At 41.7% G+C, this 23,857-nt stretch overlaps 1 protein-coding gene across 6 annotated transcripts in view; it reads left to right on the forward strand.

The window, feature by feature from the left end:
* Positions 1-2,884: 2,884 nt before the first annotated feature.
* MAPK8 (mitogen-activated protein kinase 8) overlaps positions 2,885-23,857 on the forward strand; it is a 98,049-nt gene continuing 77,076 nt past the window's right edge. For 5 of the 6 annotated variants that reach the window (XM_084904183.1, XM_084904181.1, XM_084904182.1 and 2 more), the window contains exon 1: positions 2,885-3,065. The gene's annotated coding sequence lies outside the window, so the exon portion shown is untranslated. The remainder of the gene's footprint in view (positions 3,066-23,857) is intronic. The other variant, XM_084904180.1, reaches the window with a different exon arrangement.

The following is a 23,857-nucleotide window of genomic DNA, read 5'->3' on the forward strand; positions in this document are numbered from 1 at the left end:
GCTGGTCCTTGGCTCTTTCTGAGGCTGGGATGGGGCAGGAGAGAGGGGATGCTGCAGGCCCCTCACACCCAGGCTCTGCTGGAGCCCTGAGGGGTGGTCAGGAAGAGGTTGCACCACTGATTCACTGCAGGATTTCAAACCTCCTCTTATATTTGATACTATTGGCCACTCTAGTCTTCTTGTTCCCCTCTTTCCATTTACCTCCCTGGCAGCTCCTTCACAAGCTCATTCTCTTCATGGCATTCAATGCCAATCCTAAAGATTGACCCCCGCCTTCTTCTCTTCTTGCTCTCTATCCTCTCTCCCTCAGGCCTAGCCTAACGCATCCTTATCCAAGGCTTCAAGTCATCACTGTTGGATTCATCTCTTACCTATCAAGCTCAGCTCTGTTTACCCAGATGCCAACTCAACATCTCTTTTGGGGAGATCAAAAGCCTTCAAACTACCTGCTCTCATGATTTCCCCCTCAATCCCTGCCCTCTTTCCAACTCAGTGAACTGGCATCAACATCCATCCTTACCCATAAGCAAGAACCTATGGCTTTCTCTTGATGACTCCCTCTGGTTCACTGTACACGGGGTCTATCAGCAAGTTCTGTGCACAGAATTTCCTAAACCGTCCTCAGATCCTTCTTCTTAGTATTCCATGACCATCCCCCACATCCAGCCTCTACCAGCTGCCATGTAGACGGCTCAAGATGCCATTCTGACCATGCCACCTCTTTCAGAAGCATGCCACAGGTTTCCTCTTGTACTTGGGACAAAGACAAGATGTTCAACCTGGGTAGATGGCTGCACTAGGTTTGGTCCTTTTTCTTTTTCAGTCTTCCCAGCTTCTAATAACTCCTTCCTTGTTCTTCCAGCAGCACTGGCTTTTCCTCAGTTTCTCCAACTCAGTCTGCTCCCTCTTTTCACAGGACCCCTGCACACAAAGTTACCTCTTACTGAAATATTTCTATCTAGTTAAATTTATTCTCAGCTTAAGAGGCAGTTCCTTAATTGTTAATTTCTTATCTTTATGAATTCTATCAACTCGTTTTGTACTACTATGTATCCATATTGATTTGTATTATTTGCATTTGCTTACTGTTAATATTTCCATATTACAATGGTTAAATCTGTAAGGTCCATTGTGTTGCCAGTGCTAGTACAGTGCCTGGCAATGAATGGGCATGCAATAGATATTTATTGGAGGAATAAAGGAAGAACATAAAGAAGCCTGAGAAGGAGTGAGGAAATGGGGAGAGAATAAATGAATGAGTGCTCATGTTCCACTTCAGAATCATTGGAAATAGGCCAGTCCAACATGATATGGAAGACAGTCTACCTGAATCCACTCATTCATTCAACAAATATTTGTTTGTTATTTATTCATTATTAAAGTAGCATACTTTTTTTTTCTGATTATGAACATACCTGTTCCATTTGGAAACCATGAAAAAAATACCCCAAATATAAAAGAGAAATAACCAATTTACCTTTCATTCCTCAGTCTAATGATGAACTACTGTTATAATAATTTGGCATATTTCTTTACAGGTTTTTTTCTATGCATATCCTATCTAATAAAAGAGTAATATGCAAATTGACCAACCCTCGAACACACAAGATGGCTGCCCCCATGTGGTCAAAGATCCAGCCCCCATGTGGACACAAGATGGCCACCACAAGATGGCCAGCAGGGGAGGGCAGTTGTGGGCAATCAGGCCTGGAAGGGAGGGCAGTTAGGGGTGACCAGGCCTACAGGGGAAGGCACTTTGGGGTGACCAGACCTACAGAGGAGAGCAATAAGGGGAAAACAGGCTGGCATGGGAGCAGCTAGGCATCCATCAGGCTGGCAAGGGAGTGGTTAGGGGTGATCAGGCTGGCAGGCAGAAGTGGTTAGGAGCAATCAGGAAGGCAGGCAGGTAAGCAGTTGGGAGCCAGCAGTCCTGGATTGTGAGAGGGATCAGGGCCTAAATGGGCAGTTGTACATCCCTCAAGAGGTCCCAGATTGGAGAGGGTGCAGGCTGGGCTGAGGGACACCTCTCCCTTCCCCCTACTCCTCCCCCCCCCTGCACAAATTTTTTGTACCAGGCCTCTAGTATAGTATATACTGTAAGTAGGATCATTGTATGCTTCTTTCTATTAATGATATATTATGAACATTTCCTTGTGTTAAAAATTCCTTGAACACCACTTTACATTTACATTGCTAAAATGCATTCTATTGCATAGAAGTATGCCATTTAGACATCTTTCCACTCACTGTTCGATATTTAGGGGCTGGCCACTTTGTCATTTCTATATATACACGCTTTGTGAGAGCCCAGAGAGAAATAGGGTAATGCATAGACTGGTAGGAGGTGGACTTTGGGAAAACAGGAGGCAGCTTTCTCAAGTGGTTGAAGGGAACATTTATTTGCTTTCAGGTTGCTGAGCATGGGGAGGTGTTCTCAGAATGCAACATATTGTCAATCAAGGTAATAAGCTCTCATCTCTCAGTGTCCACCTGCTCCTCGGGGCAGTTTGGCTTCAGCACACCTGGCCTCCAAACCCGGGCAGGTGAGCACCTGAGGCTTTGGCTCTGCCTGGCAGATCGCCCCTGGCCAGGCCAGGAACTGGAGCTGTGCGGCCTGGCGCCGCCATTGGCCCACAGCAGCTCCCCTACCTCCTCTTCCACCCAGTCCCTCGCCCAGGTCCCAGAGGTGCTCCTTCAGCCCCGCCCCCGGGGACCTCACACGTCTCCCCGCCCCCTAATCAGCTCTGCTCCAGAGCTGCAGGCCCCGCTCCTCTGCCTGGGCCCCGCCCCCGCAATCCGGGCCCCCGCGTTGCCCCGCCCCTCCCCGCCCACCCCCGCACCCCGCCCCGCCGGCCGTCCGGAGGCGCAGGGGCGTGCCCTGCGCGATGACGTGAGCGGGCGTGCGCGGTGACGGCCCTCGTCCCTGTTACTCAGCGGAGCGACCGAGGCCGGACGACGCGGTCCCCGAAGCCGAGCCGTGGGCAGCGCCGGGTAGCGGCTGCGGGACCGCCCGGACACGCCGGTGCCTCCGGCCGGCTCCCCTGTCGCCGCGCGCTGTGCTGCCGGTAAGCGCGGGGGGCGCCGCGGGGCCGGCCGGCGCCGCCGTGTTTATGTTATTGTGCCGCCGCCGCCGCCTTCCCTCCGCCGGGACCCCCTCCCGCGAGTGGGGCGGGCGCGGGCCGGGGGGGCGCGGGCGGCGGCGGGGGCGGCGCGGGAACCATTGCGGCCCGGAAGGCCGGGGCCGGCCTGCGGCTGCGGCTGCGGCTGCGGGGGGACCCCCGCGCTCCCGGCCATCGCCCTCCTTTTGCGCCCCAGCTCCGCCCTCCCGTCCCCGCGCGGGTCCCACGTCCACGTCGAGAGGGGAAAATGGAGCGGGGCGGGAGGGGCGGCAAGTTCGGGAGCACTGGGAGGAAGGTCGGGCCTGAGGCGCCGGGGCCCCCCGCGCCCCGCCGCCTCCCCGGCGGTGGGCGCCCGCGGAGCGCTCGGCCGCCGGCCCCGCCGCCCCTCCCGGGACCGGGTGGTGCTTCCCGGTGGCTCCTTTGTGTTCAGGATCCGGCGAGCCCGGCGCGGAGCGCGGCTGGGGCCGCCGCGGCGGGGGCCGAGGTGTCCGTGCAGCGCCGCTTCCGCGGACGGCGCGCTTCTCTCGAGGTCACTCGCTGGTGACCTTTTGACTTTTTCACCCCAGCCTCCCATCTCTTTGTCTTGCACTTGCGCTCCAAGCCTTAGGGGGTAAATCCAAGTCCGCTTCTAAGTATTTTGATTCACACTCTTCATTTTAATTTCTGAAAGTTCCTCATCAGATGTTTACATGCTGAGTGCCTGGTGCCAGATAATGCCCAGGTGTTACTGTTTTTACCTTTGAATTTCAGTGATTTTACCAGTAGAATTCTGACCTGTCAGCCCCTGGTGTTTTAACAAGTGCCTTCTTGGCAATTAGAACATCTGCCCATTCATTCATTCATTCAGCAACTATTCAGTACTGCACCCTGATGGAGAGTGTCAACCATGATTGGTGGCACCAATTTAAACACCAACAGGAAGGAATCCTCAGTTTGGGGTGCAGTGAAGAAGGAAAGTTTTTTTAGTGCAAGCATCTCAATTATGCTATAGCAGGCTGTGAAAACACAGCTGTGGGGCAGCTCTGGGGCCAGGCCCCTCTCCTGCTGGTCTGCTCTGCTCTGGCCTGTGCTGCTCCACACCCTGGTGGGCTCTACTCTCCAGTGAGGGTTCTAGCTCACCTTAGATTATCAAGGTTGAGCCAGAGGGGAGCTAGCTCTAGTATCTGACTGGTCTGTCCTTATGCAAATTAGGGTTCAGAACCTTTGAAGTTTGGCCCAAAAGGCAATGTCCTGATAGGTCAGAATGGAACTGCTGGAAGCTCTTATTGGATGGGGAAAGTCTCAGTACTATTGGTTGGAATAGGATTCCAGAGACTCCTTTATAAGGGCTGGCTCAGATGGCAGAAACCATGAGGCAGGCAGTTCAGTGTGGGCCTCTCCCTGAAGTGCAGTTGGTGGGAGGCTTCTACTTTTATTATTTGAGCCCTAGTCACCAGGATCCCTTCTTAGCAGGTGTCTTTTCTTTTCTCAGGATTCACCAGGGTTCAAGGGTAAAGAGTAATATCCTTTAATTGGAGAGGATGCTTTAAAATAGAACAGATGCGCCGAAACCGGTTTGGCTCAATGGATAGAGCGTCGGCTTGGGGACTGAAAGGTCCCGGGTTCGATTCCGGTCAAGGGCATGTACCTTGGTTGCGGGCATATCCCCAGTAGGGGGTGTGCAAGAGGCAGCTGATCTCTATCTCTCTCCCTTCCTCTCTGTACAAAATCAATAAAATATATTTTAAAAAAAATAAAATAAAATAGAACAGATGTGCCTTTTTTTAAATTTGAATTAGGGTGAGATTGGTTAATAAAACTAGGTTTCAGGTGTGTAATTCTTTATCATCTGTGTGTTCTATGGTCACCAAGTCCAGTTTCCTTCCATCACAATTATCTCCCCTTTATCCTCTTCCACCTCTCCCACCCCCTTTCCCCTCTGATCATCACTACACTGTTGTCTGTGTCTGAGTTTTTGTTTTCTTGCTTATTCCTTTCACCATTTTTATCCAACCCCACTATTCCCTCCCTCTGGCAGCTGTTAGTCTGTTCTCTGGATCTATGTCTCTGGATCTGTTTTGTTTATTAGTTTATTTAGTTCATTAGATTCCACATATGAGTGAAATCATGTGATAATTGTCTTTCTCTGACTGGCTTTTTTCACTTGGCATAATACTCTCCAGGTCCATCTATGCTGTCACAAAAGGTAAGATTTTCTTTTTTTATGGGCAAGTAATATTCCATTTAATTCATTATAGCATTATTTACACTAGCCAAGATTTGGAAACAGCCCAAGTACCCATCAGTAGATGAATGGATAAAAAGTTCTGGGACATTTATACAATAGTTGTACCTTTAAATAGGGTGATTTTACAGGATCGTTACTATTTTTACCTCTGAAATTCAATGATCTTCCCACCCACTTCTGTCACCTCAGTTGTGAGTATGTGAAACATAGTTTATTCTTATATTATTATTTATTATTTCCCATAGACACAACTATAAACCTATTTTTGCTAACACTGTATAAATGATGTGTGTTAAAGAAGATAGAGTTTCACTCTGGTTCATTTTACTGTTTTTTTAGTAGTAGATCTGGGACTTATAGTGTAATGTTATATTAGAAAGTTGAGTTAGATTGTGTCTAAGTATATTCAACAGCTTTTATTTATCTCCAAATTTTAATTTTCACAGTTATAGCCTTACAGTCACTTGTAATGTTTACCTGAGGTTTTCCTGCAGTGGATTAAGCCTAGGAGGTCAGATGCTATAAGTGGACAGTTTGGTTCTGTGCCTGACAAAAGCAAGCCGTCAAAGGGGGACTTCTTTAAGGGCAGCTTCTTGCATCTGTGACTCCAGCACTGTCCTGGGATAGTAGCAAATGTCCAGTAATAGTCATTGGTGCAAAGCTCTTTACAATCGATGATATTTAAAATAAGCCTTTAAAAAAAGAATGTTCTCCTTAAAGTTTTAGACGCCTTATGCAACCTGTCACTTTCAAATGAGTAAATGATCAGTTCACATATATTTTCTGTCATGGCAGTAGCTTTTGAATTACTTCACTATTAGTTATGTTTTTGTTACTTTTAAACCATTTACTATCCTAAAATAAAACCTGTCTAAAATGTATGTCTTTGTGTATCTGTGTATTTTTTTTCTCTCTCTTACACACACACACAGATACAGTGATATTTCAACAGGGGTCTAAAGTGATTTGTTATCCTTTTGTGAAAAGTTTCCAATGACTCCCTGAAGTGGAAAAGTTGGAACAAAAGAAACAAACTGTATAATTCCCAACAATATTTCAGAAATGTTTAATTTTTTAAAAAAATATGTTTTATTGATTTTTTAGAGAGGAAGAGAGAGGGATAGAGAGTTAGAAACATTGATGAGAGAGAATCATCGATCAGCTGCCTCTTGCATACCCCTTACTGGGGATGTGCCCGCAACCAAGGTACATGCCCTTGACCGGAATTGAACCCGGGACCTTTCAGTTTGCAGGCCGATGCTCTATCCACTGAGCCAAACCGGTTTCGACCAGAAATGTTTAATTTTTAAATTCTTTAACTAATACTGCTGGTGAAGCCCATGGGCCTCAAAGTAAAAATAATATCAATTTATCCAAGTTACATTGTATTTGCAGTCACTGTGTAATAAATTTTAGCATTTGTTTTGGATGTGAAAGAATTGGGGTGAGCTTATCTGATGTAGAGTACAAATAAAGAAGTAAGAAAACGATACTTTATTAAATAGTGGATGAAAATCTTGAGGTACTAAACTTTTAGTTAAAGTATGTCAGATTCCAGTAAGGGTTATTGATACAAAGCCTTTGGCAGTTGCTCACTGTCGGGTAGTGGTCAAATCATTTTTTTCGGGGGGGAGGGGGTGGTGTCTATTTTCTGTATGTGTGTTTTTTGTTTTTTTTAATAACAGCATTGTTAAGATATACTTTGTGTACCATAAAATTTACCCTTTTAGAGTGTGCATCATCACTAATTCCACAACATCATCACTCCAAGAAGAAATCCCCATACCCACTAACAGTCAGTCACTTCTCATTCCTCTTTAGACTGTGTTTCTAGGAAAGGATAGCACTGATTCTGTAAGTTTATTCCATTAGTGTGCTTGAAAAAGGCTTCTTTTAAGTGTCCTGGCAGACTTAGGTCCTGGGAGAAAGGCCACTTGAAAAGGAAATTAGTTTAAGAATAAATTCTTCCAAAATTAATAAGGTTAGAATCTTCACTATTATGGAAATAACCTTATGAAAGATACTAAATGCTCAGTGAAACAACCTGACGTAATTTAAGTTACTAGTCAAACTATCCTAATTGTCATTCTTGTTAGTCTACTTTGTCTTTAAATTGAGTTTTGATAAATTTTAGTCATGCAGATAAGTTGAAATGCTTAGTGGCACCTATAGAAGTATAACATCGAACATTAAGATGACAGATCTCTAGAGGTCTCAGGTCAAGTCAGTGGTATGGATAGTGGCCTTTCTGATTTATGTAGTGCAAGGAAGTTGTAGCCATACAGCTTTAGATATGAGTGATTGGCCTATTTCAGAGAGCTGTGATGCTTATTGCCTGTTATGGTCTCTTTACCTGAACATTTAGAAACTTTGTCTTCTTATTCTAATTCAGATTGATTTGAATTTTGATTTCAGAAATGAGTTCTGAGTCAACAGACTTGACTACTGAAAATATTACGGAAATCTAATAAAAGCCTAGGTGGTCCTCTTGCCCTTGCAATGTCATCACAAGATGGCTGCCACAAGATGGCTATGCTCACAGCAGGAGCAGGGCCCAGTGGCTGCTATGTGCAGTGAGGCCTGGGGGTCCCTTGGCTCCGCAGGGCAGATGGAGGCTGGTCTGCCACCTTTTGCGGAGGAGACGGTCCCGGCGGAGGAGGGGGATCTCAGAGAGGTGGTTCTCGTCAGGGGACTGCAGTTGGGGCTATCAGGCTGGCAGGGGAGGTCAGTTGGTGATCCGGGCCAGCAGGGGAGGGCAGTTAGGGGCGATCAGGTCTGCAGGGGAGCAGTTAGGCATCAATCAGGCTGGCAGGGGAACCAGTAGTCCTGGATTGTGAGAGGGATGTCTGACTGCCGGCAGGAAACTGGCACAGTCAGACATCCCCCTAGGGGTCCCAGATTGGAGAGGGTGCAGTCAGGGCTGAGGGACACCCTCCTTTCCCCCCCTGCACGAATTTTGTGCACTGGGCCTCCAGTATTGAAATAAGAGCCCCTCTATCATTCAGGGTGGTAGGTGGAATCAGATTTAGGTCCGCTTCTCAGTTCTGTCATCAACAAGTCTAGAGCCTTAGAAAGTTGTTTAGCCTTTTTGGATTTAGAACTCTGAGGCTGTTGGAACTTTTTTTTTTTTTTTTTTTTTTTTTTAATAGAAAGATTGTTCCCCAGATAGGTGATTCTTCAGAAAACATACTGGGACAAAAAGAGCCTTATTTAAGTGATAATCAGAATCTCTTGTCAAGAACAGCAATGAAAGTTGGACTTTTTGTAATTTTCAGAAGCAGAGTAAATTGTTGAGTCAGACATTTTCTGTAATATTCATACTTATAAAATAAATCGAATGGGTCACTGTTAAGCTGGTTCTTTCAAGGACACATTTTAGGCCTTCCACTAATAAGATTGTTCTCAGAGACTTATTAATGGAAGATGTGAAAATGAAGAATTTAGTAGCCTCAAGGAGCTTCTGATCAGGGATGGCACTTAGGCATGGCTAAACAGTGAATGCATATTCTTTGAAAAGCTTTATGAGAGGTCTTCCCCCAAACAAACTACTGCACATCTCTGGGCAGGCCAAATTTCATTGAAATTCAGTTTTTAAAATCATAGGTGAGTGTGATAAGGCCTTTCCCAAAAATTATTAGCATTTTTACTCCCAAAGTGGTGGGTTATATCACACTATAGCAAATATACACAAATATATGTCTATCTATCCTATTACCCTTTGGTTGAAATCTGCCCATTCTTTAGAAAATTAAGGAACCTAAACTTAATAGTGGTTGCTAGCATGGGCTTTAGGGTCAGCCCTGAATAACTACATAGCATACATAAGCTAGTTTAGGTTATGTAACATCTTTTGACCTGTTTTATTATCTGTCAGATGAGAATAATAATAGCACATAATCTCACAGGGCTGTGGAGTTTGAATAAGGCACTGCATGTACAATGTCTGGAACACTAGATGTAAGTATTCGGGAAATTTAACTGTTGTTATCACTTATTATTTTTAACTTGGAACAAATGCAAAATGCCAAGTAAATTTAAAACTAATTTTATGTACAGGATACATTCACAGTTGTTTCCCTCTGTACCTCTGAGTTTATTTAAATTTGATTATCTTATCTAAACTGACTGAAATGGTTTAACATTAAGGGCAGTAATCCTCTCTTGCTGAAAAATTGGAAATGTTCCAAAAGCATATATTAAAAGGGATTTTTTTTTTTGCCACATTCTCTGTCACAGTTGTTTTGCCACTTTACCTCTCTGTACTGTAGAGAATTGCTTGAGCTTTCCTCAGTTTATTTTGAAACTATCTAAAGGAATGGGGATCCAGGAGCTCTGTCACATGCCCATATTTGAAGAAAATTGAATGCTGTCTCATCTTTTAAAATTAATCTTATTGGGATCTTTGATTCTGTGTGAAGATTGCAACTTTTTCAGAGACCTTACAACCCCAGCAGTTAATTTAGCATTTTCCAGAGGTCTAGAAAAGTGAGGAAAGTTATTTATAAGTAACATCTGGAAATATCTTCTCTGTTTTTTTTAAGTTTTCTGTGTGGTGTTTTTCTATTGTTTTAGTGATACATCAAATTTCTTGCTCCTCCTTGAGATAACAACTCTGAAATGATGCTGGCTCTGCACAGGAAATATTTATTGAGAATAAGTATGAACAGGTATTAAGTGATGTGAAGGCCAGTCAGTTTCTACTTTCAATGAGTGTAACTTAATGAGAGGCAAGGACAAACATAAGTGCCTTTATGTTCTAACAAAAGGAACCAAATATTTTGAGGTTATTTTGTTAGGAATTTCTTTAGTCATCAGGACTGATAGCTGGACTTTGGGGCATTTTGGGGACATCAAACTATTTTTATGCATTTCTGATTGCTGAGAGGCCCACGACCCAACATATTTCTGGGGGCACTAAGGGAAAAAACAAAACAAAGCAGCTCCTCCTTTTGAAATATACTCACTAAATAAAACACACACACAAAAACAAACAAACAAACAAAAAAAACACACCGATGTATTCTCTCCTAATTTCTAGTTAAAGTTGAGAGTGTGGTACAGATTACTCAAAATCTAAATAGTAAGAAGGCAAACCTATGGTCACCTCAAATCCATCTTGGAACGCAACAAGGTATCAAAATAAGTGTATGAACAGCACATAGTAGAAAAGATGCTGCTCAAGTACCGGCAAGTCCTCACATTCAGTGTTGAAGCTCTGAACACATAAGATTAGATCTATGCCGATAGCACTTTCTTAAGCCTTTTTCTTATGCTGAGAAGAGTGGGCTTCACTGCTTCCTGTTGCTGACCGGCCCAAGCCCCAGTGTATTTCTGGGGATGCTAAGGAAGAGAAACAGCCCAGCACACCTGCTTTGCTTGGCACAAGGCATCAAAACCATTGATATTGCTATTTCCTAAAAGCTGTTAATAGGAGTGGAAACTCATTCCCTGACTGCTTAAACATCATTCAGGTCAATGGTGAGATAAAGGAAAGCCATCCTTGTATAGATTTCCCTGCAACTTGAGAAAGGGTCACTTTATGGTCCCAACAAACAACAGCAACAACAGAAATCTGGGTTTATCTGTTACTGTTGAGAGAGAACGAGTTTTAGTGATTCTATTTTATTTACATTTTATTTATCCTTTGACTAGTGTATTCACTTTGATTCAAAATGTTAAAGATTTGAAAAGATAAACTCTAAAAAGTTTCCCTTCCACTTGTGCAGTCACCAGTTCCTCTGCATGGAAATACGCTAAGCTTCTGAGTCCTTCCAAAGATGGTTTGTGTCTGGGCAAGTAAATAGATAATTACTGTCCAGACCCTTGGTCCAGTTATATTTCAGAATTAAGGATCTTTTATTTATTTTATGTTTTTGTGGGAGAGAGGGGCGGGTGACTGTAGAAGGGTAATATAGTAGATGCACTTATATTAAAGGTAATATAATATATTATCCAAAATTCCTAGCAGGAAGTGGGTTAGCATCCCATAATCAAACACATTAGTATTTCTTTTTAAAAGTATAAGTAGTATATAGGCTAAAAATTATGAACAGTTATATGGAGTTTTTTCCCTCCGGTTTTGACACCAAATAGGTTTGTACTAAACTTTTTTTTTTTTTCCAATTACCTTTTAGAGGTTTATGGAGTTCAGATTGCCAGTGAGGGATTGTATGTCTTACATAGTATATAGTGTATAGTATATGTCATTAGCAGGCTGCCCCACCTTTTTCATTTAAATTATGAGTGTGATTAAACACCTTGTTGTATACTATGCACATTACCCTTTACCTTTGTTGTTAGGTTAACAATATAGCTTAGAGATGATTTTACATTAATCATATCAGTACAGAAATAGCATGCTTTTCTTTTTTTTTTTTTTTTTTTTTTTTAAAAAACACCTTCATGGCTTACCATTTGTCTTAGTAAGCTGTGTTGCTCAAACAAAATACCGTATTTTTCGGACCATAAGACGCACTTTTTCCCCCCCAGAAGTGGGGGGAAAAAGTCCCTGCGTCTTATGGTCCAAATATAGCCTACACATATACTGTAAAAAAAAAAGTTTTTTTACTTGCCCGGCTCTGTGTGGTCTCTGTGTGCTTGCCCGGCTCTAAAATGGTTCTAAATGCTGCTGTTTACTTTACAGGGTTGATTACATGTGTTTATGACTGTGATGTTGGGTTTTAATGCACATAAAATATTTTAGGACACTATTTGTTTCAGAATCTTTTTTTCTTCATTTCCCTTCTCTAAAAACTGGTGCGTCTTATGGTCCGGTGCGTCTTATGGTCCGAAAAATACGGTACCATAGACTGGGTTTTAAACAAAAGACATTTATTTCTCACACTTCTACAGGCTGGGAAGTCCAAGGTCTAGCTGCCTAGAGATTTGGTTCCTGGTGAGACTCTTCCTGGCTTGTGGAGGTCACCTTCTTCCTGTGTTGTGTGGAGAGAGTGCTCTCCTCTTTCTTACCCTTTTCATGACACTAATCTCATAATGGGCCCCATCTTTAACCTAATTATTTCCAACTACCAGGCCTTAGGGCTTCAACATAAGAATTTTGAGAAGACACAACAATTCAGTCTGTAATACCATTATAGAGGTGTGACATTTATTTAACTAGCCCCTTTTTATGTACATTTAGATTGTTTTTAGTCTTTTGCTGTCAAAAGCTGTGGCCGCTGCACATACTTCATTTCACAGTTGTATAGAAATGTATAGGATACGTTCCCAGAAATGGAATTGCTACAATATGTATGTGTACTGATAATTTTGATAGATATGGCCAAGGTGCCACAAGTAGAGGCTGTTCAGCTTACTTTCGCCTGCACTGTGTGAGGGTGTCTGCTTCTTTCCTCATCAGCATTATGAGATTGAACATCTTTTGTCTTTTAAGGGTTCTTTATGTCTTTATTGTGAATCCTTTATATCCTTGTCTGGTTTTCTATCTCTTTGTTGTTCTTTCTTGTATTTGTAGGGTTTATTTTTATATTAGGGAAAATAGCTCTATGCTATTTTTGGAAATAGTTTTCCCAATTGACTGTTTGCTTTTTAATTTTGTTTATCATGGTTTTGTCAGGCTGATTTTTTTTTTTCCTGTAGTCAAACTTACCAGTCTTTACTGACTTCTAAGTTACATGTCATGGTCAGAAAGTCTTTTCCTAATTGAAGATTATATAAGAACTAGAGGCCCGATGCATGAAGATTCGTGCAAGAATGGGCTTTCCTTCTCCTGGCTGCCAGCGCTGCCTTTCCACCTTCCCATGCTGCCCAGAGGCCCAGAGTGGCTGGGGTGGTGAATGCCTACGTTGTTGCCTGCAAGCATCCCACCCCTGTCCATTCAGCACCTGCCCATGCAAATTAATCTGCCATCTTTGTTGGGTTACTTTGCATCCTCACTCCTGATTGTCTGGTGGGGGTCACGAAGGCACGGTAGATTTGCACTTTACTCTTTTATTAGTGTAGATTCTCAAATGTTATTTATCTAATACTTTGATAGTTTTTTCTCTCTCTTAGTATTTTTAATTCTTTTACTTATTTGGAATTTATTCTGGTGTAAAATATAAAGTATGAATCCAACCTTATTTTTTTTCTCTAGAGGACCAGCTAATTGTCCCAACATTATTTACTGACTAATCCATTTTTGTCTTACGGATTGGAAATGCACCTTTCTGTTTTAGTTAATTGCATGTTTGTTTGGCACCATTTTTGGTCCACTGATTTCTCTATCCACTTGGGAACCAAACCATCGTGTTTTAATTTATACTGTACTCCTGTACTTATTTATACTGTGTTTCTATCAGGTCTAATTCTCTTCTTTTTTACAATCTTTTCTGGCTTTTAACTTTTTTATTTCTATGAACTTTTAGGTCAGTTCATCTAGTCTAGTATCATTTAATTTTTTGAGGTAAATTTTACATACAGTAAGATGCACAAACCTTAAATTTACAGCCCAATGAAAGTTTGCCTATGTAACACTTGTGTAATACCAATATAACATCTAGAACATTACCATCACCCAGAAAGTTTTCTTGTGCCCTTTTCAAGTTAATAACTCCCTCCACCCCCACCTAATCAACTTATATCGCATAGATTCAGTTTGCCATTAGGATTTACTTTGAATTTATAGGGGAATTGATAGCGTATAGTGTTGTGTATTTCTTTCAAAGAATATGGAAAACTTTACCTTTTTATTTATTCAAGTGTCTTTTGGGGTTCCTAATAGCATTTTAAAGGTTTTTGCCATTAATTTTTTTTTTTATATATATATTTAAGTTTTATTACTTATTTTTCTTGATGGTTGTGTATTTATTTTCTGCCTGGTGGTAGCTAAGAAATCTTTTTATTTTACACTAGAGGCCCAGTGCATGAAACTTGTGCACGGAGTGTGTGTGTGGGGTATCCCTCAGCCCAGTGTGCACCATCTCCAATCTGGGACATCCCTCTCACAATCCAAGACTGCTGGCTCCCAACTGCTTGCCTGCTTCCCTTCCTGATTGCCCTTTACTGCTTCTGCCTGCCAGCCTGATCACCCCCTAACCACTCCCATGCCAGCCTGATTGATGTCTAACTGCTCCCCTGCCAGCCTGTTTGCCCCCAATTTCCCTCCTCTGCCGGTCTGGTCACCCCTAACTGCCCTCCCCTACAGGGTTGATCACCTCCAACTGCCCTCCCTTGCAGACCTGGTCCCTCCCAACTGCCCTCCCCTGCTGGCCATCTTGTGGTGGCCATCTTGTGTCCACATGGGGGCAGGATCTTTGACCACATGGGGGCAGCTATTGTGTGTTGGAGTGATGGTCAATCTGCATATTACTCTTTTATTAGATCGGTGGGTAGAGGAGTGGTGCACAGGTGGGGGCCAGCTGGTTTTCCCTGAAGGGTGCCTTGGATCAGGGTGGGGGTTCCCTTGGGGCGTGGGGCGGCCTGAGTGAGGGGCCTGTGGTGGTTTGCAGGCCAGCTATGCTTCCCCCCCACTCCCCCCTTCAAGCAGAGGCCCTGGTATTCGGGGATATATTTACTTTCTACAATTGAAACTTTGTAGCCTGGAGCAGAGCCAGAGCCTCCTGCTTACTCTGTGGCTACAGCCATTTCAGTTTGTTTTTATATATCTTCTATAAGGTAATTGAAACTTTGTAGCCTTGAGTGGAGGCCTGGGCGGGCCAGGGTGCGTGGAAAGCTTGGCTTCCTCTATTGAAACCCAAGCCTCTCAACTGCTCTCTGTGGCTGCAGCCATCTTGGTTGGGATTAATTTGCATACTCACTCTGAGTGGCTGGTGGGCGTGGCTTGAGCAGAGTGATGGTTAATTTGCATATCACTCTTTCATTAGGTAGGATATTATTGGGTCGGCAGCTAAGTAATTGCGGATTTTTTAAAGAAAATCAAAGACAATTTTTTCATGGAACTAAATAACTTTATTCTTTAATGCATTGCCCATTTTGATCAATGACCTTTTGCCATCTTTCAGGCAGCATCATAATCCCACGTTCAAAAAACTTCTGGTTTTTATTAGCAAAAAACTGAATCAGGTACGATTTGACATCATCATCATTATTGAAATTTTTACCATTCAAGGAGTTTTGTAAAGATCGAAACAAAAAGTAATCAGATGGTGCAAGGTCAGGACTATATGGTGGATGTGGCAAAACATCCCAACCAAGCTCCATTAATTTTTGCCGAGTGACCAAAGATGTGTGTGGCCTTGCATTGTCATGATGGAATACAACACCTTTTCGATTTGTCAATTCGGGCCACTTTTCTTCAACTGCATTGTTTAATTTCGTTAGTTGTTCAATGTAGACATCAGAATTGATTGTTCGGTTGGGTGGTAAGAGTTCAAAGTAGACAATTCCTTTGTAATCCCACCAAACTGATAACAAAACCTTCTTTTGATGAATATCAGCTTTTGATGTTGTTTGAGTTGGTTCACCTGGCCTGCTCCATGATCTTTTCCGCTTGATATTGTTGTAAACAACCCATTTTTCATCGCCAGTTATCAGTCGTTTTAAAAATGGATCATTTTCATTACGTTTCTTTAGCAAATCGCAGCTGCTAATGCGTTGCGTTAACTGTGATTCTTTCAGTTCGTGAGGAACCCATGTATCGAGTTTTTGAACATAGCCAAGTTGTTTTAAGTGATTTTCAATGCATGTATGTGATACATGAAGCTTCTCTGCAATCTCACGTGTTGTACTGTGACAGTCCGAATTGATTATTGCTTTGATTAGGGCGTCATCAACTTCAACTGGACGACCAGAGCGTCTTTCATCTTTGAGTGAAAAATCACCAGAACGAAATTTGGCAAACCAATTTTGACACTGCCGTTCTTTTAAGGCTTCGTCACCATAAACAGCACATAACTTTTTATGAGCTTGTGATGCGTTTTTCCCTTGCGGAAATAAAAAAGCAAAATATGACGAAAATGTTCCTTTTGATTTTCCATTTTTCAACGAACGCCAAACAAAAACTACAAAACAGATCAAAAAACTTTTTTTACTGATTAACAGCTGAATAGCCAACTATCAAATACAAAATGTGTTTTACATTTGTACTACGTCTGCAAACCTAAAAATTCAACTGAAGCCATATATGTGTGAAACCCGCAATTACTTAGTTGCCGACCCAATAATTAACATTTGTACCAATATATTAAACCCACTTTTTATTTTTTATTTATTTTTAATATATTTTATTGATTTTTTACAGAGAGGAAGGGAGAGAGAGAGCTAGAAACCTCGATGAGAGAGTAACATCGACTAGCTGCCTCTTGCACACCCCCTACCGGGGATGTGCCCGCAACCAAGGCACATGCCCTTGACTGGAATCGAACCCGGGACCTTTCAGTCCGCAGACCGATGCTCTACCACTGAGCCAAACCGGCTTCGGCTAAATCCACTTTTTAAATTCTGTTGTGGTTTAATATAATAGCTCTGTAATGGAATTTTTTCAGGTATAAATCATGCAATTCTATTACTTTAATTTTTTTTTCTTAAAATATTTTATTTTTGAAATATTTTTTCAATTACAGTTTACATTCAATATTATTTTGTGTTAGTTTCAAGTGTGCAGCATAGTGGTTAGACAATCATATACTTTACGAAGTTTCCCCCCATATTTGCAGTATCCATCTGACACCATACATAGTTATTACAATATTATTGACTGCATTTTCTATGCTGTACTTTATGTCCCATGACTGTTTTGTAACTACTAATCTGTACTTCTAATCTTTTCACCCTGTCCCCAATCCCTCTCCCTTCTGACAGCCATTAGTCTGCTCTTTGTATCTGTGAGTCTGTTTCTGTTTTGTTTGTTCATTTATATTCTTTAGATTCCACATATAAGTGAAATAATATGGTATTTGTCTTTCTTTGACTTATTTTACTTAGCATACTATCCTCTAGGTCTAACCATACTGTTGCAAATGGTAAAATTTCATTCTTTTTTACGGCTGAGTAGTATTCCAAGGTGTAAATGTACCCCAGCTTTTTTATCCATTCATCTAATAATGGACACTTGGTTACTTCCAAATCTTGGCTATTGTAAATAATGCTGCAGTAAACATAGGGGTGTATATATTCTTTCCAATTAGTGTTTTGGGTTTCTTTGGGTATATACCCAGAAGTGGAGTCACGGGGTCATAAGGCAGTTACATTTTTAATTTTTTGAGAAAACTCCATACTGTTTTCCATAGTGGCTGCACCAGTCTGCATTCCCACCAGCAGTACAGAAGGGTTCCCTTTTCTCCATAGCCTCACCAACATTTGTTGTTTGTTGATTTATTGATGATTTATTTTGACAGGTGTGAGGTGATATCTCATTGTGGTTTTAATTGGCATATATCTGACAAATAGTGACTTTGACATCTTTATGTCCTCTTTGGAGAAGTGTCTATTGATGTTCTTTGCCCATTTCTTAATTGATTGTGGGTTATTTTGGTGTTGAGTTGTATGAGATTTTTATGAATTTCAGATATTAACCCCTTACGAGTTGTATCTGTGGCAAATGAATTCTCCCATTCAGTGGGGTTGTCTTTTCATTTTGTTGATGGTTTTCTTTGTTGTGCAAAGACTTTTTAGTTTGATATGGTCTCTTTTTATTTTTTATTTCCCTTGCCCAAGTTTCTTTAGGTTTTACCTTCCTCTCCCAATTTTTAGTTTTTTCTCATATTGTACTAGCAGCAGTGATTTTTAAAACATTTGTAAAGCAAGAACTAAATATCTGCATACCTGCTGACTATTTAAAGAATCTGAATAATAAGTGACATTGAGGAGGGATTATGGGAATAATTCAAGTAATGTGAAGTTTTCTCTCTAACATTGATGTGAGTAAACTTGAATTTTAGTTTTCAAAATGTTAGACAACTTAGTGATCTTTTGACAGCAAATACAGAATTAGTAATTGACTTACTTGTCTCTTATGTAGTAATGCATATAAATTGATTTCTTTGTGTGTAACAGCCAGAGGCAGTTCCCAGGAATATAACTTAGTCTGTTTCCCAAAAATATGTAATTAAGATAGAGGGTCAAACTATATAGAAGTGAAAAGTGACAGGAAAGACTTATGCTTAGAAAAATGGTATTGGCAAAGAAATTTGCAAGTCAGTAAAGCTTAAGGGTGGGTGAGGGAGTGGAGGGGGCAGCTTGGTTTGAGTTTTGGGTTTGAGGTAGCTCATCCTTGTGAAATTATGTGGTAGCTGATTGAAGATATTTGGTCGAAATATCTCATTGTGTAATGGATATAGGGATCTCATTGTGTAATGGATATATCATAGTTTATTTTGTCTTTTTCTGCTTATCTTTGCCCTTCCTTCAAAATATGAGGTAGTTTACTATTCAAGGACTCACACATTGCCAAATAAGCTAGAAATAAAAACCAGAAGGAAGGGTAAACAAGAATCCAGAATATCCTAATAATATAATAGCTAATGCTTATTCAGTGCTTATCATATACTAAGGCACTGCTGTGGTGTTTCACATATTAACATTGTTTAAACATCACACAACATTATGAGGTAGGTACTATTGGACTGTTGCTCCAATTTTTATAGATAAGGAAGCAGGTACAGAGAGATTATGTGGGAAATTGTTGGTGATCTTGATGAGTTTTATAAAGTGAAGTAAAAGGAGCCAAATTGAAGTCAGATAAGAAACAATGAATGAAAAATTTTTTGAGGAAAGGGAAATGAGCAAATCCAGAGACAGTGTATGTAGCCAACTTTTTAAAGATTAGCTGGGAATGGAACAGAGAAAAGGGTTGGTAGCTAAAGGAACATGTGGGGCCCAGCCAGTGAAAAGGAGAATATGTGGGAAAGGGTATGGAGAGCAAAGTAGAGAGAGAGGCCTTTGCTAGAGAGGTGTCTTCCCTCGAGCAGGATAAAACTAAACGCTGAGCAGGAGGAAACACCGAGGCGTTGTGTGCGCTTGCAGGGAAGGGTGGTGGCGGTACGATGAAGGCTTGTCCTGGCTTTCACTTCTTGTGGTTTCTGTTTCCTCAGGGAAGTGTGATGTTGGCATGGGAAGAGGCTTGGGAGTATGGGAAGTTTGAAGAAGTTTGCTAAGAATATTGATTGTTAATTTGGGGTTTGAAATCTTGATTTTAAAGTGGTATCAGTCAGCCTGTTTTTGTGATTTTCTTCTTCTCAGCATTATTGAACTGGTTAGATGTATGCACAGGTAAGGCAGATTGTGGGATTCCTCTGGTGTGAAGTTTTGCCTGGTGTATCAGTTGAATTCTCCAGAGAAACAGCACCAGTAGGTAATATATTGTGTATATAAAGAAATTTCAAGGAGTTTGGGTACACAATTATGGGGCTGACAAGTCAGAAGTCTGTAAGGCAGACTTGTAGGAACTTGGGCAAGAGCTGATGCTGCAGTCTTGAAGCAGAATTTTCTCTTAGGGAAACCTCAGGTTTGCTCTTGAGGCTTTTCAACTGAAAGGATGAAGCCGCCCACATTGTTGAGGATAATCTTCTTCCTGAGAGTCAACTGATTGTGGCTGTCAATTCTATCTACACCACACTCACAGCAACACCTAGACTAGTGTTTGGTTTAACAACAGGACTACAGCCCAACCAATTTAGTTTGACACAAAACTAAGTCAATATAAAAGAAGGAAAGGGGGCAGGGAAATGAGGGCTTTTTAAAGGGAATGCTTTGAGGAGTGGTGACATGGACAAGGAAGTAGGTGAAGTAAGGATGAATAGTAAGGAAGTGTTAACATCAGTGCATTGGGAATTTTAATTAGAATTGTCGGGGATTTGTAGGATGAAGTGAAGTAAGAATTAAAGATGGTGGTCAGAGTGGAATGCTTAAAATAGAGATTTGACAAGTATAATAGTTTCTGGTATTGGTAATACCCAGGATGGCCTTGGGAATGGGATGCTGAAGTGGAATTGAGGAGAAAATCTAGGAAAATGAGGAGGAATTAAAGAGGCGTAAGCAAGAAAGGAGTTAGGCAATGTGCATGAATGGTGAGGGAAGTAAGGGTACATACATACTACTGTGGACCTTTGTTAACATTTTCACTCAGTGAGGGAGAACTGGCGGGAGGGTAGATGAAAAGGAACAGTACAGGTAATGTAATCAGGTAAGTTTACTGATTACAATTAGGAATTTCAGAAGGCCCAATAAAGAACCTGGGAGGGGAGGGATGAGGACTTGGGTAAAATGAAGGACATACATACAGTGTAGCAATGAGAACAGAGAGAATAATAGATTACCAGGAAGAGTTGGACTTTTTCTGGGGTGTGAGGTGTGATATGATTGGTTCTAATAATAGAAGATGCTGGGCATCGATTGTTCGAGAGGACTCGGCAGTTTTTCAAATTGCTAGTCATGACCCATTAATGGTTGTAGAATGAATTTAGGAGCTCCCAACTAGTGTTTTATTTTTAAATGAAACAAAATAGAAAGTATCAGGATATATCACAAATAATAGGTGGCTAAGAAATTTTTAATAGCTTTAGTGAAATTTAATTTACATACCATTAAAAGTTACCTATTTGAAATATACAATTCAGAATTTTATTTTCATGGTGTAAATATGCAATCATCAATCACCACATACTAATTTTAGAACATTTATCAGTCCAGAAAAAAACTCCATACTTATAGCAGTCACTCCCATTCATACACACTCGCACACAAGCGCGCACACATGCACCCCAGCCCACTACTTTCTTTCTCTATATATTTGTCTAGTCTTAGCTTTTCATATAAAAGCAATCATAGCCCTCGCTGGTGTGGCTTATTGGACAGAGCATCGGCCTGCGGTCTAAAGGATTCCAGGTTCGATTCCAGTCAAGGGCACATACCCAGCTACCGGCTCACTCCCAATAGAGAGTATGCAGGAGGTAGCCAATCAATGACTCTCTCTCATCATTGATGTTTCTATCTCCTCTCCCTTCCTCTCTGAAATCAATTAAAAAAAAAATCCTATCTAATAAAAGGGTAATATGCAAATTAACCATCACTCTGCTATACCCACAAGCCATACCAACCAGCCAATCAGGAGTGAATATGCAAGTAAACCCAACCAAGATGGCTATGGCCACAGAGGGAAGGAGGGAGGCTTGGGTTTCCCAGGCAATGGAGGAAGCCAAGGTTTCCGCCTGCCCTTGCCGGCCTAGGCTCAAGACTACAAAGTTTCAATGATAAAAGATAAATAAATCCAAACAGAAATGGTGGCAGCCACAGAATTGGAAAGAGCAGGAGGCTAGGGTTGCCCCCCGGCATTGGAGGAAGCCAAGCTCTCTGCACACGCCTCTGCTTAAGTTTCAATTATAGAAGATACATAAGCCAAAACCAATTCGGCTCAGTGGATAGAGCATTGGTCTGTGGACTGAGGGGTCCTAGGTTCCATTCCGGTCAAGGGCATGTGCATTGGCTGCGAGCACATCTCCGGTAGGGGGTGTGCAGGAGGCAGCTGGTCAATGATTCTCTCTCATCGATGTTTCTAGCTATCTGTCCCTCTCCCTTCCTCTCTGAAAAATCTATATATATATATATATATATATATATATATATATTTTTTTTTTTTTTTTTTTTTTTTTTTTAAAGAAGAAGATACATAAGTCCCAAGAGAAATGGTTGCCACCATGGAGCAAGCAGATGGCTTGGCTCCTCCACCCCAAGCTACGAATTTTTAGTTGTAAAAGATAGATAAACCCCAGACACGCTTGGGTTGCCAGGGGGCATGGCTGGCCTGCAAATTACCACAGGCCCCTTATTCAGATCGCCCCACACCCCAAGGGAACCCCCACCCTGATCCAGGACATCTTTCAGGGCAAACCAGCCTGTCCCCACCCGTGCACCAGGCCTCTATCCTCCTATCTAATAAAAGAGTAATATGCAGATTGATATCACTCCCAACACACAAGATGGCTGTCCCCATGTGGTCAAAGATCCAGCCCCCATGTGGACACAAGATGGCCACCACAAGATGGCCAGCAGGGGAGGGCAGTTGGGAGGGACCCAGGCCTGCAGGGTAGAGCAGTTGGGGGGGGTACCAGGCCTGCAAGGGAGGGCAGCTAGGGTTGACCAGATCTGTAGGGGAGGGAAGTTAGGGGCAAACAGGCTGGCAGGTGAGCAGTTAAGCATCAATCAGGCTGGCATGGAAGTGGTTAGGGGGTGATCAGGCTGGTAGGCAGAAGCGGTTAAGGACAATCAGGAAGGCAGGCAGGTAAGCAGTTGGGAGCCAGCAGTCCTGGATTGTGAGGGATGTCTGACTGCCTGTTTAGGCCGGATCCCACTGTGGTCGGGTCTAAATGGGCAGACAGACATCCCTCGAGGCGTCCCAGATTGGAGATGGTGCAGGCTGGGCTGAGGGACACCACTACTACTCCCCCCCCCCCCCCCCCCCGCACCCCGTGCATGAATTTCGTGCACTGGGCCTCTAGTAATAAAATAAAAGCAATCATAATGTATGTGGTGTTTGTGGCTAATTTTAATTCATTTAGTGTAATGTTTTCAAGGGTTATTCATCTTATAGCATGTATTAGTACTTCATTCCTTTATCTGTTCTTCAGTTGCTGGGCATTTGACTATAATAAGTAATACTGTCATGAACAATTGTGCATAATTTTTGTGGTAAATATTTTCAGTTATCTTGGGTATATAGCCAGGATTGGAATTGCTGGTTATAAGGGTAATTCATTAACAGTTTGAAAAACTGTCAAACTGTGTTTCAGAATGGCTGCACCATTTTACATTCCCACCAATGAGGTAGTATGAAGTTTGCAATTTTTCCACATCTCCGCCTTTGTTTTGTCTGTCTTTTGATATAGCCATTTTATTGAGTATAAAGTGCTGTCTTGATGTGAGTTTGATTTACATTTCTCTGATGTTGATCATATTCTTCATGTTCTTTGCATATCTTAGGAGAAATGTTTATTCAGATTCTATGCCTATTTTTAAAATTCTGTTATCTTTTTATTAGGTTGGGGGTTGTCTTTGAAAAGATACCATCTTTATTTTTTATTTTTATTTAAGGTCTCATTTATTACTGAACCAATCTACAGGGGGAACAATTTACAGAGAAAAATCATGTGACCAATAATTTCCCAATTCAAATGCCCAACTGTCCAGACAGTTGTGATCTTTTCAATCATTTAAAGGTGCAGGCAACCTGGATACTGTATAAATATGTGAGCCATCTCTCATGTGATTCCTTATAGACCCAGTTAGGTTCTTCTGCAGTGTTTCCTCTTAGAGTTGTATCTGATTTGATTACCAGTTTTCACCCAATCTATTGAGGAATAGGCAGATTCTGCTTTTGTTTCTTGGCCAGGACTCTTGATCCTGAAAGTCTTGTGGAAAGATATGGAGAAGGAAAATCAAGTGCACAGACCTTGATGGCAGAGAAAGAGCCCATCTTTCCTTGATTGTATTATTTGCAAAAAAAATATTTTAACTTTAATGAAATCCAGTTTATTTTTTTCTTTGTTGCTTTTTGGTGTTTTATCTTTGAAAGCATTGTCTGACAAGGATATGAAGATGAGTCTTGTATTTTTTTCTA

This window comes from Pipistrellus hanaki (genome assembly GCF_964339955.1).
Source record: "Pipistrellus hanaki genome assembly, chromosome: 14".
NCBI classification, from domain to species: domain Eukaryota; kingdom Metazoa; phylum Chordata; class Mammalia; order Chiroptera; family Vespertilionidae; genus Pipistrellus; species Pipistrellus hanaki.